Here is a 17,406-nt window from a genome sequence, read left to right as displayed (position 1 = left end):
AAGAGCATGGGATATTTTTCCATCTCTTTGTATCTTCGTCAACTTCTTTCATAAGTGTTCTGTAGCTTTTAGAGTACAGATGTTTTACCTCTCTGGTTAGGTTTATTCCTAGGTAACTTGTGGCTTTTGGTACAATTTTAAATTTACAATTTACAATTGTAAATCCTTACGTTCTCTTTCTTCAGTCACATCGTTAGTGTGTAGAAATGCAACTGATTCCTGTGCATTGATTTTGAATCCTGCCATGTTGCTGAATTGCTGTATGAGTTCTTGCAAATTTGGGGAGGAGTCTTTTGGGTTTTCCACATAAAGTACTGTATCATCTGCAAAGAGTGAGAGTTTGACTTCTTCTTTGCCAGTTTGAATGCCTTTTATTGACTTTTGTTGTCTGATTGCTGAGGCCAGGACTTCTAGTACTATGTTGAACAATCGTGGTGAGAGTGGGTATCTCTGTCATTTTCCTGACCTTAAAGAAAAAGCTCTCGGGTTTTTCACCATTGAGAATGATATTCACTGTAGGCTCTTTGTAAATGGCTTTTATGTTATTGAGGTATGGTCCCTCTATCCTATACTTTGAAGAGTTTTAATCAAGAAATAATGCTGAATTTTGTCAAATGCTTTTTCTGCATCAGTTGAGAAGATCATATGTTTCTTTTTCTTTTGTTGATTAATGAGATGTTTCACATGGATTGATTTCTGAATGTTGAACCACCCTTACATCTCAGGAATAAATCCCACCCGGTCTTGGTGAGTAATCTTTTTAATGTACTGTTGGAACCTATTGGCTAGTATCCTGGTGAGTGTTTTCGCATCCATATTCATCAGTGATGTTGGTCTGTAATTCCGCTTTGGATGGGGTCTTTGGTTTTGGGATCAAGTTAATGCTGGCCTCATAGAACAAGTCTGGATGTTTTCCTTCTGTTTCTATTTTTTGAAACAGCTTCAGTAGAATAGGTATTATTTCTTCTTTAAATGTATGATAGAATTTCCTTGGGAAGCCATCCGGCCCTGGACTCTGCTTTTTGGGAGGTTTTTGATTACTGCTTCAATTTCCTTCTAGTTATTGGACTGTTCAGATTTCTGACCTCTTCTTCTTTCAGTTTTGGTAGTTTATAAGTTACCAGGAAGGCATCCATTTTGTCCAGATTGCCTAATTTGTTGGCATATAGTTACTTATAATACATTCTAATAATTGTATTTCCTTGATATTTGTCTTCATCTGTCCCCTTTCATTTATGATTTTATAAATTTGGGTTGTTTTTCTTTTCTTTTTGATAAGTCCGGGCTTATTGGTCTTATTAATTCTGGTTTACTGGTCTTATTAATTCTTTCAAAGATCCAGCTTCTAGTTTCCTTGATATGCTCTATTGTTATTCTGGTTTCTAATTTTTTTAAAGTTTATGCTCTAATCTTCTCTCTTCTCTTGGTTAGTTCAGGCTTTATTTGTTGTTCTTACTCTGCTCCTTTAGGTATATGGTTATCTTGTGTATTTGGGATTTTTCTAATTTTTTTTTCATTTATTTAGATCTTTAATTTCTCTTTTTTAAAATTTCCTCTCAGCATAACAGGATTCGTTGTTTTTGTACCACACCCAGTGTTCCATGGAATACATGCCTTCCCTAATACCCACCACCTGGCTCCCCCAACCTTCCACCCCCGCCCCTTCATGAAACTCAGATTGTTTTTCAGAGTCTGTAGTCTCTCATGGGCCACCTCCCCTTCCAATTTCCCTCAACTCCCTTCTCCTCTCCATCTCCCCATGTCCTCCATGCTATTTGTTATGCTCCACAAATAAGTGAAACCATATGATAATTGACTCTCTCTGCTTGACTTATTGCACTCAGCATAATCTCTTCCAGTCCCGTCCATGTTGCTACAAAAGTTGGGTATTCGTCCTTTCTGATGGAGACATGCTACTCCATAGTGTATATGGACCACATCTTCCTTATCCATTCGTCCATTGAAGGGCATCTTGGTTCCTTCCATAGTTTGGCGACCGTGGCCATTGCTGCTAAGCCTGGGTGGCTCAGTGGGTTAAGCCGCTGCCTTCAGCTCAGTTCATGATCTCAGGTTCCTGGGATTGAGTCCCGCATCGGGCTCTCTGCTCAGCAGGGAGCCTGCTTCCTCCTCTCTCTCTCTTGCTGCCTCTCTGCGTACTTGTGATCTCCCTCTGTCAAATAAATAAATAAAATCTTTAAAAAAAAAGACTGCTTACAAAGCAGTTGCTGGATTAAAAAAACATTGGTGTACAGATGGCCCGTCTTTTCAAGACATCTGTATCTTTGGGGTAAATACCCAGGAGTGCCATTGCAGGGTCATAGGGAAGTTCTATTTTTAATTTCTTGAGGAATCTCCACACTGTTCTCCAAAGTGGCTGCACCAACTTGCATTCCCACCAACAGTGGAAGAGGGTTCCCCTTTCTCCACATCCTTTAAAACACACGTTGTTTCTTGTCTTGCAAATTTTTTCCATTCTAACAGGTGTAAGGTGGTATCTCAATGTGGTTTTAATTAGAATCTACCTGATGTCTACTGATGATGAGCACTTTTTCATGTGTCCGATAGCCATTTGTACATCTTCATTGGAGAATTGTCTGTTCATGTCTTCTGCCCATTTGTTGATATGATTATCTGTTTTGTGTGTGTTGGGTTTGAGATGTTCTTTATAGATCCTGGATATCAACCTTTTGTCTGTACTGTCATTTGGAAATATCTTCTCCCATTCTGTGTGTTGCCTCTTTGTTTTTTTTGTTTGTTTGTTTTGTTTTGTTTTGTTGTTTTGTTATTTTTTTTTGACTATTTCCTTTGCTGTGCAGAAGCTTTTGATCTTGATGAAGTCCCGAAGGTTCATTTTTGCTTTTGTTTCCTTTGCCTTTGGAAACATATCTTGAAAGAAGTTGCTGTGGCTGATATCGAAGAGGTTACTGCCTATGTTCTCCTCTAGGATCCTGATGGATTCCTGTCTCACGTTCAGGTATTTTATCCATTTCAAGTTTATCTTTGTGTATGGTGTAAGAGATTGTCGAGTTTCATTCTTCTACATATATCTGTCCATTTATTGAAGAGACTGCCTTTTTTCCACTGGTTATTTTTTCCTGTTTTTTCGAAGATTATTTTCCCATAGAGTTGAGGGTCCATATCTGGGCTCTCTACTCTGTTCCACTGGTCTATGTGTCTGTTTTTATGTCAGTACCATGCTGTCTTAGTGATCACGGCTTTGTAGTAAAGCTTGAAAGCAGGTAACGTGATGCCGCCAGTTTTTTGTTTTTCAACATTTCCTTAGCGATTTGGGGTCTCTTCTGATTCCATACAAATTTTTTGATTAATTGCTCCAGCTCTCTGAAAAATACCGGTGGAATTTTGATTGGAATGGTATTAAAAGTGTAGATTGCTCTAGGCAGTATAGACATTTTAACAATGTTTATTCTTCTGATGCAAGAGCATGGAATTGTCTTCCATCTTTTTGTGTCCTCTTCACTTTCTTTCATGAGTGTTCTGTAGTTCCTCAAGTACAGTTCCTTTACCCTTTTAGTTAGGTGTATTCCCAGGTACCTTATGGTTCTTGGTGCTAGAGTAAATGGAATCAATTCACTAATTTCTCTTTCTGTCTTTTCATTGTTAGTGTATAAGAAAGCCACTGATTTCTGTACATTGACTTGGTATCCTGCCACGTTGCTGAATTGTTGTGTGAGTTTTAGAAGTTTGGGGGTGGAGTCTTTTGGGTTTTCCATAGAAAGAATCATGTCATCTGCAAAGAGAGAGAGTTTGACTTCTTCATTACCAATTTGGATGCGTTTTATTTCTCTTTGTTTTCTGATTGCTGTTGCTAGGACTTCTAATACTATGTTGAACAAGACTGGTGAGAGTGAGCATCCTTGTCGTGTTCCTGATCTCAATGGGAAGATTGCAAACGTTTTCCCATTGAGGATGATATTTGCTGTGGGTCTTTCATAGATAGATTTGATGAAGTTCAGGAATGTTCCCTCTATTTCTATACTTTGAAGCGTTTTAATCAGGAACGGATGCTGGATTTTGTCAAATGCTTTTTCTGCATCAATTGAGAGGACCACGTGGTTCTTCTCTCTTTTCTTATTAATTTGTTCCATCGCATTGATTGATTTGCGAATGTTGATCCATCCTTGTAGCCCAGTAGTGAATCCCACCTGGTCATGGTGGATAATCTTTTCAATGTGCTCTTGGATCCTGTTTGCTAGGTTCTTATTGAGAATATTAGCAATCATATTCATCAGTGATATTGGTCTGAAATTCTCCTTTTTGGTTGGGTCTTTGCCTGGTTTGGAGATCAGGGTAATATTGGCTTCATAGAAAGAGTCTGGAAGTTTTCCTTCTGCTTCAATTTTTTGAAACAGCTTCACAAGAATAGGTATTATTTCTTCTTTGAAAGTTTGGTAGAATTCCCCAGGGAATCCATCAGGTCCTGGGCTCTTGTTTTTTGGAATGAGAGAAGGTATTTGCAAGTGACAATACAGACAAAAGGTTGATATCCAGGATCTACAAAGAACTTCTCAAACTCAACACACAAATCAGACAATCATATAAAAAACTTGGCAGAAGATATGAACAGACACTTCTCCAATGAAGGCATACAGATGGCTATCAGACATATGAAAAAATGTTCATCATCACTAGACATCAATGAGATTCAAATTGAAACCACATTGAGGTACCACCTTACACCAGTTAGAATGGCCAAAATTAGCAAGACAGGAAACAACATGTGTTGGAGAGGATGTGGAGAAAGTGGAACCCTCTTCCACTGTTGGTTGGAATGCAAGTTGGTGTAGCCATTTTGGAGAACAGTGTGGAGATTCCTCAAGAAATTAAAAATAGAGCTTCCCTATGTCCCTTCCATTGCACTACTAGGTATTTATCCCAAAGATACAGATGTTGTGAAAAGAAGGGCCATCTGTACCCCAATGTTTATAGCAGCAATTGCCACGGTCACCAAACTGTGGAGAGAACCAGGATGCCCTTCAATGGACGAATGGATAAGGAAGATGTGGTCCATATACATTTTGGAGTAGTATTCCTCCATCAGAAAGGATGAATACCCAACTTTTGTAACAACATGGATGGGACTGGAAGTGATTATGCTGAGTGAAATAAGTCAAGCAGAGAGAGTCAATTATCATATGGTTTCACTTATTTGTGGAGCATAACAAATAGCATGGGGGACATCGGGAGATGGAGAGGAGAAGGGAGTTGAGGGAAATTAGAAAGGGAGGTGAACCATGAGGGACTATGGACTCTGAAAAACTACCTGAGTCTCTTGAAGGGGCGGGGGATGGGAGGTTGGTGGAGCCAGGTGGTGGGTATTAGGGAGGGCACATATTCCATGGAGCACTGGGTGTGGTGCAAAAGCCATAAATACTGTTAAGCTGAAAAGCAATAAAAAAAATTAATTAATTAATTTAAAAAAGTATATGGCAAGAGGAAAAATATATATATATATAGGTATAAAAAGAAAGAACTTCGTCAAAAAGAACCCCAATTATAAGATATATATACAACCAGGACAAACACAAATACACTGAAACACTGGTGGAAAAAAAAAAGATGGGAGAGTGGTTATAAATTCTCAGTGTGGGTGATGCAGGTTATTTTGATTCTTCCTGGATGTATCTTGATATCTTTGTTAAAGGACTCAACTTTCCTGAGATAAAGGGGGATTAAAAATTGGTTTACCTATAGGGGTAGCATTGATTGGGGAACGGGGGTTGCTTTGAAGTTTAACTCTACATGAATATTAGAAAATAAAAATAAAAAAATAAACTAGACTAAGCTAAACTAAAATTTCAAAAAATTAAAAAATCAGAAAAGCTAAAAATCCCATGGGTGTATGTATCAAAAAGTTCAGGTTAGAAGGTTATTATGGAATTTGATGTACTAGATATCTCACTGTGATGGTAAATAGGTTAAAAATTATCTATATAAAAAAATTAACCAGAATAGTGGGAAAAAGTTAAAAATAAAATTTATATCTATGAAGTAGTGGTGGTTCTCTTGTTGTCTTTTTTTTTCTTTCCTGGTTTGTTTTCTGGCTGAGGGGCCTGCCACGTGGGTTTTCAGTCAATGATGTTCCCTGAGTTAGTCCTCCTGTCCCTCTCAAGGGGCGGGCTCTGAGGAAACCGGTTTTTCAAGCTTTTGTTCTCTGGAGGATTTTATGTTTTTTTGTTTATTTATTTATTATTTATTTTAATTCTCTCACCTTGACAGCTTTTGATGGTTTTTGGAGGTTTAGAGGAAAGCAAACTGCACCCCGACCTCCTTCTCAGAGAGAAGCCTCAGTCTGCTCCCTTGTGGGTGCTGCAGGGTTGCCAGCAGAGCAGGTTCTGAGTTGTGGTCCCTGGGGATGCAGGATCTCCTGCTTGTACCCAAAACCAAGGCAGCGGTGGCTGTCTGGGCAGCTCCAGACCGCCAGAGAGGTTCCAAGCATCGATCACACTCTGAGGTTTTCCTGCTGGCCCAGGCTGGGAATGCCTGGTATTTCCGGGTCTGAGAGCACCGGGCTGACACCTGCATGCAACTCTCTCAGGGGAGGGTGTGGGGCGAGTGCGTCTCAGGCTCTGATCGCAGGGCGGGGCATTCTGCCGTCTGGTGAGGCTCCCAGCCCCTCACAGGAGCCGGACCCCACGCATTCTCGGGCGCGCTGGACGCTCAGGGACCAAGACCTGGTTTCTCTGCCACACTCTCTCTGGCTCAGTGCCAGGGGAGGCTGTCCTGGATCTGGGGACTTAATTCCCTGTTCCTATCCACCCCGGTTCCCACAATATCCCCCCCGCGATTCTTTGCTCTTTTTGAGTGCTTTCAACCAGACTCCAAGCTAATGCTGGTACCCACATGCAGGGCACTCTCATATTGGGTTATTACTTTCCAATCTGTCGCCTCTGGTGGCTCCCTCCCCCTTTTGTTTATCTTCCGATATCAGTCCGACATTCCCACTCTGCTTTACCTGCCCACTGGCATCTTCTGCCCCTGTAGAGATCCAGATGTGTATAATTCTGATCTCAGGCTGATTTGATGGGTGATCGCGGAGTTCTTTGGTAGGTAATCAGCTCACTTTAAGGTACAGGTTGAAAGGGCGCCTCCTCCTACTTCCCTGCCATCTTGTCTGATTTTTCTAATTTTTTGAGAGAGGCTTGAATGGCTATGTACTTCGTTTTTAGGGCCACCTGTGCTGTATCCCATAAGTTTTGGACCGATGTGTTTTCATTCTCACTAGTTTGCACGAATTGTTTAAGTTCTCCTTTGATTCCCTGGTTGACACATTCATTATTTTAGCAGGATGCTCTTTAACCTTCAAATGCTTGAGCTCCTTCTAAATTTCTTCTTGTCATTGAGTTCAAGTTTCAAAGCACTGTGGTCTGAAAATGTACAAGGAATAATCTCAAACTTTGCCATCAGTTGAGACCTGATTCATGACCCAATATGTGATCTATTCTGGACAAAGTTCCATGTGCACTTGAGAAGAATGAGTATTCTGTTGATTTAGGATGGAATGCTCTCTATATATCTGTGAAGTCCATCTGGTCCATTGTGTCATTCAAAGCCCTTGTTTTCTTTGCTGATCGTCTGTTTAGATGATCTGTCCATTGCTGTGAGTGGGGTGTTAAAAGTCCCCTACTATTAATGTATTATTATCAAGATATTTATTTGCTTTGTTTCTTAATTCATTTTTGTAGCTGGCTGTTCCTGTTTGGGGGGAATAGATATTTGCAATTGTTAGATCTTCTTATTGGATAGACCCCTTAAGTATGGCATAGTGTCCCTCTACATCTCTTTCTACAGTCTTCTGTTTAAAATCTAATTTGTCTGATATGAAGATTGCTACACCAGCTTTCTTTTGAGGTTGATTAGTGTGGTAAATGGTTCTCCACCCCCTCACTTCCAATATGGAGGTGTCTTTAGGTCTAAAATGAGCCTTTTGTAGACAGCACATGGATGGTTCTTGCTTTTTTATCCAATCTGATACCCTGTGTCTTTTGGTTGAGCATTTAGACCGTTTACATTTAGAGTAACTATTGAAAGGTATGAATTTAATGTCATTGTATTGCATATAATGTCCCTGTTTCTGTAGATTGTCTGTTACTTTCCTGTCTGTGTTACTCTTGGGGTCATTCTTCACTTACAGAATCCCCCTTAATATTTCTTCCAGGGCTGGCTAGGTGGTCACATATTCTTTCCGTTTCTGTGTGTGCTGGAAGCTCTTTATCTCTCCTTCCATTGTGAAGGGGAGCCTTGCTGGATAAAGTATTCTGGACTGCATGTTCTTCTCACTTAGTAACCTGGGTATATCTTGCTAGCCCTTGCTGGCCTGCCCGGTTTCTGTGGGTAGGTCTGATGTTGTTCTGATGTTCTTCTTTCTGTACCTAAGGAACCTCTTCTCCCTAACTGTTCTCAGGACAGCTTCTTTGGCTCTAAGATTTGCAAGCTTCAGTATTATATGTCGGGGGTGTTGATCTATTTTTATTGATTTTTGGGAAGGGTCCTCTCTGCCTCGTGGACATGAATGCTTGTTTCCTTCCTCAGATTAGAGAAGTTCTCAGCCATGATTTCCTCAAATACACCTTCTAGATTTCTATCCCCTCTGGGATCCCGATAATTCTGACATTGGTTCATTTCAAGGCATCATTAAATTCTCAAAACCTTTCTTCATGGGCTATTAGTTGTCTTTCTCTCTTTTCCTCAACCTCTTCCTTTCCATCAGCCTGTCCTCTAGATCACTTGTTCTCTCTTCTGCCTCACTGAACCTAGCTGTTAGAGCTGTTTGGCCTGACTCAATCTCGTTTCCATCCTTAGGGATTCTGTATTGTCATTTATGCTTTTCTCAAGCCTAGTTATTAACTTTATACTTGCTATCCTGAATTCCATCTCTGACATCTTACTTATATTCACATTGATTAGTTCTGTGGCAGAGAACATTGCCTCTGGTTCTTTCTTTGGTTGTGAATTCCTCCTTCTAGTCATTCTGCCCAGGGAAGGATGGGTGAGTAAATTAGCAGAGTCTGAAATATCCATCATGACCCAAACAAAATGCACCCTAGAAAAAATCCAAAGCGGTCAGAAGCCACCATAGAAAAGCAACAAAGCCAAAATGAAACAAAACAATAAAAAAGAGGTGGGGGGGGAGAAACTATAATCTCAAAAGTTGGACAAAGCAGGGAAATCCACTTTTTCCTGATTGAGTTTTGTTTTCTGTGTTAGAAGGCATCTCAAAATTGTAAAGAAAGCAAAACTTTATAAACACACATGCATGCGGTGGAATAGAGTGAAAAAAGGATTAGAATGAGGCCTAATCTATTAAATGTAGATGTGAACAAATGAAAAGTTAAAAACTGACTTAAAAGCATGAATTGGTAAAATAAGAACCTAGTTAAAATGGTTAAAAGGTTAAAAAAAAAAGAAGAAGAAAAAGAAGAAATGGTAAATTTTAGACAGAAGGATAAACGAGTCATGAGGCAACACCTGGGGCTGAATATACTATGTTCCCCTGGCACTGGAGTTTTACAGTCTCATGGGATCAATAAGCTTGTCATTCACCTGTTCTTCCAGTCTGTCTTCTGGGGGAGGGCCCTGGCTGTTCTGCTTCTCAGGTGTGTCTTTGTGTGGGTAGAATTGCCCCAGCCTTTGTCAGGGGGGTTGGCTGAATGTGAGCTGGTCATCGGTGTGGCTTTTGTTCCCTGGTGTCTTTCTGCCCCTCTTCAGAAGGTCAGAGCAAAAATGGTCATGCCCAGCTCTCTGTCCCAGAGCCACAAGATTCCAGTCCCCCTCTTCACAAAACCCCTGGGTCAAACTGTGTCAAACTGGGTCAACTTCTGTGTGCACCAAACTGTGTCAAACTGGGTCAATTTCTGTGTGCACCAAACTACACAGACTCACGGGGTTCGTGCCCACTACAATCTTCCCAGGGTGACTCTGAGGGACTGGGAGTGCCATTGTGCTTTGTGTCTTTGCAACTGCGAGTGATTTTGGGCTTGAGTGCGCATCCTGCTCTGCTACTCCCAGGTCATGGCTGGGTGCCACCCTGCTGTCCTTTCCAGAGCCACCACTGCCCTGATAGCTGTTTTCTAGTCATGGTGCAGTTGTTTTGGCTCTCCCAGGAGATGGTAAATGGCCCATACATTCCAGTCCTTTTCAGGGTGCTTGGGTGAAGAGTGGTCTCCCTACTGGCCTGGGATACAGTTTATGGTGACCTGAGCTATGTGTTGTTCCTGGACTCCCTGACCATAACCAGTTTCCCCAATCCACTGCTTGGGCACTCTATTGATTTAGGCACCCCCATTCTTTCTGTGTCTCCTGGGATCCTGGGACCACAATGGCCCGCATAGAATTCTGCCCTTTTCATCCTCTGAGCACCTTTCAGAAAGGGATGTCTCTCACTGGAGCAGATTTCTAAGGATTCCAATTTTTGCCTTCCAGTGTCATATCACTTTCTGGCAGCCAGGTTATGGCTCCAGCTCCCTCCTCCATCCATTATCTTCTGATATTTCCCCACAGAATCACAACTCCACACCTCCCACCTTGCAAAAAGCAGTCATTTCTCTGCTTGTGGAGTTCCAGACATATATTCCTACATCTCAGGCTGAATTTGTGGGTGTTCAGAATGGTTTGATAGATACCAGCTGCATTTGAGGGACCAGCTGAAACAAGGTCCCCTACTCATCCACCATCTTGCCTCCCTCCCCTTTGGGTCTTAGTTTTGTTGTTTTTTTGTTTGTTTGTTTTGTTTTTTAAACCGTTCTGACACCCTATGTCTTTTGATTGGAGCATTTAGTCCATTTATATTCAAAGTAATTATTGATAGATAGGTATTTAGTGCCATTTTTTACTTGTTTTGTCATTGTTTCTGGAGATTTTCTCTGATCCTTTCTTGTCTTTGTCACTTTTGGTCTCTCCCTTCCACTCAAAGAGTCCCCTTCAGTATTTCTTGCAGGGCTGGTTTAGTGGTCAGGAACTCCTTTAGTTTTTATTTGTCTGGGAAATGCTCTATCTCTCCTTCTATTCTGAATGATAGCTTTTCTGGGTTATGTATTCTTGGCTGCAGATTTTTCCCATTCAGCACTTCGACTATATCATGCCACTCTCTTCTGGTTTGAAAAATTTCTGTGGAGAAATCTCCAGCTAGCCTTATAGGTTTTTCCCTTGTAAGTTAAGGTTTTCTTTTGTCTTGCTGCCTTTAAGATTTTTTTCTTTATCACTGTGTTTTGCAAATTTAATTACAGTATGTCTTGGTCTTGGCTGAAGAGGGAAATCTTCCCATTCCACTGAATGTTTCCCAGTCCTTAAGATACTACCTTCTCACACACGGTTTCTGTCCCTGTGTACCCAACATCCTTCTTCCTCCTCAGCAGAAACAATGATTCTATTGCCTTGATTCAGTCCCTAGAGACCCCTACAGTAACCCAATACTAATGGTGTACTTTAGGGAAGAAGGTTGGGGCTGTTTCAGAACTGCAGAAGGAGCAGTCTTCTAGAGATGTGGGTATCCAACATTCCCAACACTTTCAAAGATGCATTCAGCTCTATTCTGACAGCCACCTACTTCCTATAGCCCCAAAGTTCCAAATGGGGTACCAGGCAGTAATAATAACAAATCGCCACTCACAGTGCTCTAAAAATGTCAATAACCCATCGTAATTTAAAAGCACTACAGGTCACCAAGTCACAGGAATAAAAGGCACAGCACAGGCAATATAGTCAATGGCGTTGTAAGAGTGTTGTATGGTGAGAGATGGTAGCTACATGTGTCGTGAACATAGCGTAAGGTATAGAGTTGTTGAATCACTATGGTCTTACACCTAAAACTAATGTAACATTATGTGTCAACTATACTCAAATTTAAAAGAAAAAAAAAAAAACAACACTACAGGTCACCATAAACAAACAAACAAACAAACAAACGAACATTGGCTTGAAAAGTGTTAAATGTCAATGCCAAAATAAAGTTAGGTCAACTGGAGCCCTGGAGGCTTCAGGACACAGGGAAGAAATTGGAGCAACTCCAGGTTTCATGACTGAGCAGACATTCAAATAGCAGTTTCTCCAATTTCCTTAGCCTTTCTTGACTTCCTATACCCTGACCTAAAGTATGGATTGAATAATAGTTTGCCTGAATAAAAATTTGGTTGAAAGGAGATATAATTTGAGTACTGCTTGCTTACACTAGCTTCGACAATTTGATTTTCCCACCTTCCGGATCATCATTCCTGGAGGAAATTCCTGTTCCTCTGACTCCTCCCTGTCTACTGCCTTAAGAAAACAGTCAATTTCCGTGGTTCTGATTCCCAGGTCTCTTGGCCCCAGGGGCAGAATTTCACTTGGACCACCATTATTGTCATCATCATCAATATCATTACCTCCAAGAGTGGTTGTTGAGTGAGCACCGATAGGGGAGTGTAAAATGACCAGTCGTAAATCCCTGGTAGCCCATCGTCTACATATGAGACTGCTGGGTATATGAAATATTCCTCACCCTTCCTTCATTTCACCCCCTCTCTCCCCCACAGAGGGTTTTTAGACTTTTTCTTTTATCAATCTCTTTTTCCTTGGAACATGAAATTTTAGTTCTATAGCTGAAATGTTAAGTGTTTATGTACTGTGGTCCTTTGTACTGATATAAACCATTGTAATGTAGAGGTTACCAACTCTCAACCCTCAACACTAACAGAGCTAAAACTCTATTTTTAGCCCATTTGGAGGTAATGTCTATTAAGAATGCATTGAATATAGTGATGACCACAAAACTTGGAACCCGATTATGGTGTATGATATGTGGAACTCTTCCTTAAGCTCTGCTGGCTTGCGCTTGGTTATCTGTAAAAGGGGACCCACAACACCTTCCGTACAGAATTGTAAGGTGGGGCAAATGGGAAACCCAGTACAGAGTGCACAGCACATAGGGAGACTTCAAGAAATGTGAGTCCTGGCACATTTTATCTCTCCTTCCCACAGAGTGACCGCTGTTACCTAAAACCAAACAGCACAACTACCACAGAGAGCACCCAGAAATGTGGCAGTAAGAAAGTAGCCCCTATTCTCATAAAGAATGAAGCTTTGGAGCCATTTCTGTGTTGCAGGATGGCTTTGCTGAGGGATTTGGGGTGAGAAAAGAGGATCATCACACCGTGTCCTTTAATTCCTTGTCCTGTCCTGTTTCTTTGTTTATCTTCTAGATCGATATTGGAAAAGCAGTTTTCCATTGAGTTCCCAAGGGAAGAGAGAGTGCAGCTAAAGAAGAGGCAGGAATCACAGCCCCTTGACCCTGACACCAGACCTATTACCCCCTCCAGGATCATGCATGGGAATTTCATCTGTACCATCAGCTTCTTCAAGAAGAAGTGTTGGGATGTGGTATATCCACGTGGGCACAACACTAGAAATGTGTGAAACTGCAAGTTTTCAAGTCCTAGAAGGTTGTCACCTATCAAGGAGAACTTTGTTTGCCCTTTGGGGAGTGTAAGAGGTACACTCCCATTCCTGTTCCTGCCTAGATGACTCTGGAAGATGGATTTTCCGTGGTGATGAGTCAGAGTTTGTCTTCTGTCAAATGGGCATGAATATGCCATCCTCACAGAGACACTGTGAGAGAGAATACTGCACATGTATAACTCTGTGCATGTTTCAGCTATAAACATATTAAGTGGTGTTGTAGTATAAGGGCCCCTTGACAACCTCTTTTCTCTGAAAACGGTGTTTCTGAGATTTCTCGAGTAAGGAGACTTTGGGGTTGTTTTGGTGTGACCAGCCATGTGGCCATGGCCATTCTTACATGTGCTTCCTGGGGCACAGGTTCTGAAGTTCTTTGCAGGCCAGAAAATAGAGTGGGGCTGCTGATAGGACCCCACTTTCCTCTCTGATAGATGTTGCCTATTGTCTTTGCAAAGAGGTTGTATCAAATTAGTTCTTCTCCAGCAGTATATGGAGTTCTCATTGCTCCATCCCTACCAATTTCCATTTAAACAGGATGCTGCATGAACGGAAACTCACTGATCGGTTTTGATTTTCAAACTCTGGAATTACTGTAGGACATACTGTGAGGCATACAATGGAACCATTAGCTAAACATTTAGAAATGTGTGTGAAAAATATGTCATTAAGGAGAGAAGTGAGGTGAGGAAAAATGAAAAGCATCCTAACATTCTAACGAGGTGATATAGCATTAGGCATTAATATGAAAATGTTGTCAAATCCATTCTTTGCAGAGATCTGGAGAAAGAAGCGTAACCTCTTGGCCATGTGTGTCTGTGCTCAGGAGCCTATGCTTTGGAGTCACACACACCCACAAAGAGAGGATAGCCGTATCTCACTACCAGGGCTATCCTGAGATTCAGAGCAGCCACTGAATGAAAGACAGGATTTGGACACTTTGTAAGTGTTTTCCATCATAACGAGTAGCTGTCTTTCCTCCCTGGAACTGGGAACTCCTGTGGCAACTTGTCCTGCCCTCTCAGCCAGGGCCCCTTAACTTGAATGTTTCAGAATCACTGTGCTGATTCTTTTCCTAACCCTTGTCTGAAACTCCCTAAAAGGTGTAGATAGGACTTTTGCATGGAAGGCTATACAGGTTATAAGTCATAGCCAGATGGGCTCCAGAGAATAAATAAAACACCATTTGGCTCCAACAGCATATGGGAGCGTCCTTTTCTCTTCATTCCAGCAACACCTGGTACTACCAGCTTTTGCTTTATTCCCCATCCAATCTGCTCATATTCCCTGGATGTGCCTCATGGGAGAGTCCTCTGAGATGGTCTTTAAACTTACAGATTCACAGCTCTTGTCCCTCTGCAGCATCTCCAAGAGCTGAAAGAGAAAACCTGCTTCTTTGATGTTAACCAGCAGGTAAAATGAGAGGACACAAAATACCTTACTTAAGTGGAAATGGGGTGTTGATTTTAATCTGTGATCCTAAACTTCACAGATCAGAAACAATGGCAAATGACTGATGATGCCCTACTTGTATGGGCTCCAGGGGCAGCCTCTACTTCTCTCACTCCCTGAGTTATTTTGTATGGATGAGGATGTGTTCTGTGAGGATCTGAGGGCATGTGATTCTGCACAGTAGGGAGAGGGAGGTAAGGTAGGGAGGTGTTGGCTGGTAGGGAAGCCCTGAATATAGGGGATGCTGATGTACAAAATGAGTGAAAATCAGGGCCCTAAACCAGGTTGGCCAGCTATGAATGTGATGCCTAATAATAAAGGTGGCACATGCTCCCTTCTCAGAGGCATGGGAAATCCCCGTGTGGGGATGACACTTCTGTCTTTGTGTGACTTGAATCCTAATTCTGAAGGCAGTTCCTGGTATATCTTCGCATGGTACGGTAGAGGCATTGTTGGGAGGTGGACTCCTCTGAAGGACACAGATGGTCAGAGCTGTTTTTGAGACTCCATTGCCTGGGGACAGGATAGCCTCTTCCAGCTGAGAGAAGGATGGGAGAGAAAGGTAGGTGGGCGTAAGTCTCTCTCTCTCTCTCTTTTCCCTAAGGACAACTAATGTTTATTGCTCATCTCTTTCAAATTAGACTTGCATATTCATGTAGTAATACTCCTCAACACAGTAATCTAATCTGGGCATCTCCTATACACTAATAAAAATAAAAGAAAAATCTAACATATAATTGTAGTAAGAGACCAAAGTCACACAATTAATTTCAGAGACATGATAATGATGGGATAATCCCCTACTCCTATTCCTAGTGTAGAAAACAAAATATAGCTTAATAAAATACTGCTTTTTAGGAATATTTGTATTGTTTGGTAGGTGTCTCTTAAAGAAAGTTGCAACTACTGGTAAAATGAGAACCAGGATCATCAACTCTGTCTGAGTGAAGTCATGGCCTGACAATTTTTGAGAACTTTTTACATGTTACATAAACTTGAACTACAGCTCAGGTTTGCTGATTCCCAGCTCTGTGCTCTGTGCTCTCTTCATGAAGTACTGCAGAGCTGCCCTTCAAAGGACAGACAAGATTTCCAAGATATCCTTCTTTTCTTAAGGCTGAAGAGTATTCCAGTGTGTGTGTGTCTGTGTGTGTGTGTGTGTGTGTGTGTGTACATGCATGCGTGCATGTGTTGTGTATGCACACACACATATATACACACATACAAATACACATATATGCTCAATTACATGTGGAAACTTTTTTTGAAAGGGTCAAACTCTTAGTAGCAGGGAATAAAATGGTGATTACCAGGGTCTGGAAATGGGAGGAAAGTGGAGATACTGATCAAAGGGTACAAACGTTCTGTTATAAGATGAATATGTTCTGGAGATTTAATGTACAACATGGCAACTATAATTAACAATAGTGTATTGTATATTTGAGATTGGCTAAGAGAGTACATCTCAGGTGTAATCATCAAACACACAGAAAAAGTGGTAAATATGGGAGTAGATGGATAGGTTAACTAGTTTTATTGTGGTAATCATTTCACAGTGCACACATGTGCCAAAACGTCTGGTTTCACACCCTAAATACATATAGTTTTTAATGTGTCAAATTTATAAAGAAATTTTAAAAAAGATATAAAGGCCAGTCCTGGTTCTTACTGGTATGAAGACACAGTTTCCTCACCAAAAAGTGTTGGGGGGGGATTGTCACCACTCCTTTACCGGGTGGTTCTGAAGAGGTAATGCCATCTTGTGTGTGCATAAAACAAGGTCTGTGCAAATATAACCCCTTCCTGTTAATGATACGCTGGGGTGACTGGACTATAGAGGGATCAGCCAATGGTGCAGTTTGTCTAGGGCACACGGGGCTTGGCACACAAGGCTAGAAATTACAGGCTGGATCCACAGGATGTGGGGCCTTGGCAGGAAGAAAACCTGGGCTGCCTTTGAGGGTGTTTTGGAGGAGTGATCGTCTTTATCCACTTTCCTAATAGCTCCAGCATTAACAGGCACTGCTGTTCTTTCTAGGCGGTGTATTTGGCTCTCAGCCTTTGCTGCTGCTATGCAGCAGTCTGTCCCTGAGGGTACAGCTGTGTCCATAGCATCCTGGAGAGGAGAAAATGGGGAGGGGGTGGGAGTAAGTCTGGGAAACCTTTGCAGGGGTGGGATCCTGGATTCTGGAGCAGCCTGCTCTCTCAGAGGGGCCCACGCCACAGTGTGAACACATCAGGTAACACCAGTGAGGGAAGACAGTGACTAAAAGGGATGGATCAATGAGCCAAATACAGATAGCGGGTCAATGCCAAATAAAGCTTGCAATCACCAAGACAGCATGGTACTGGCATAAAAACAGACACATAGACCAATGGAACAGAGTAGAGAGCCCAGATATGGACCCTCAACTCTATGGTCAATTAATCTTCAACAAAACAGGAAAAAACATACAGTGAAAAAAAGACAGTCTCTTCAAAAATGGTGCTGGGAAAACTGGACAGCTA

This window comes from Mustela lutreola, chromosome X, assembly GCF_030435805.1.
Source record: "Mustela lutreola isolate mMusLut2 chromosome X, mMusLut2.pri, whole genome shotgun sequence".
In the NCBI taxonomy this organism is placed as follows: domain Eukaryota; kingdom Metazoa; phylum Chordata; class Mammalia; order Carnivora; family Mustelidae; genus Mustela; species Mustela lutreola.
Note: the sequence above shows the minus strand (reverse complement) of the source record.